Here is a 671-nt window from a genome sequence, read left to right on the forward strand (position 1 = left end):
ATACACAGACGAGCGAGTCTTTGGTGCTCGGGGGCACCGGAAACACGCAGCAGGCAGCCAGCACAGGCCCCAGGCATGACAGAGCCCGGGAAGGGCTCCGCACGCTGCCCCTGCGGCTCTCGGGGTGTGACACTTGGCTCTTGCACAAGCCCGATCTATTCTGAGTCTGACCAAGCGTAACGACATCTCCAGAGCGTGAGCGAGGCCCTGGCTGTGACTCCCCACCCAGAACTGCAGCGGCGACTCATCCTGGAGCTCCGCGAGGGCACAAGCAGCCTAATGCGATGTCACGATCCGGGGAGGAAAAGACCGGGGCAGAGGGAGGTGGACGCTGCCTGCAGCACAGCTGGAGCCTGCCAGATGTTCAACAGCTGCACGGAAACACTCAAACCTCCCTTTCCAGGAACAGTTCAGCTCCCAGAGCTGAGGCACATCCGACAGACGAGCAGACACGGGGTTTATCTGACCCAAACTGTGAAGGGCTGCTGGGGGCTCCCGCGGGAGAGGAACTGGGCTGTCGCCAGGGGGGTGGGATGGGAATCTCCTGGGCAGGCTCTTGGGCAGAGCCCCCAGCACACAGCTACTGCCCCGGGCAGCAGGACCCACCTCCTGCTGCCCCCAGGATGCTCACCAGAAAAAAGGAAAAGCACTCCAACGCTTATCTCGTGGCA

At 62.4% G+C, this 671-nt stretch overlaps 1 protein-coding gene across 1 annotated transcript in view; it reads right to left on the minus strand.

Moving 5' to 3' along the window:
• The window catches only part of MED24 (mediator complex subunit 24), a gene marked incomplete at both ends in the record, with an annotated part of 12,836 nt that overhangs the window by 520 nt on the left and 11,645 nt on the right, over window positions 1–671 (minus strand). The window lies entirely within an intron of this gene.

Source organism: Buceros rhinoceros, unplaced genomic scaffold (assembly GCF_000710305.1).
Source record: "Buceros rhinoceros silvestris isolate BGI_N320 unplaced genomic scaffold, ASM71030v1 scaffold20952, whole genome shotgun sequence".
NCBI classification, from domain to species: Eukaryota; Metazoa; Chordata; class Aves; order Bucerotiformes; family Bucerotidae; genus Buceros; species Buceros rhinoceros.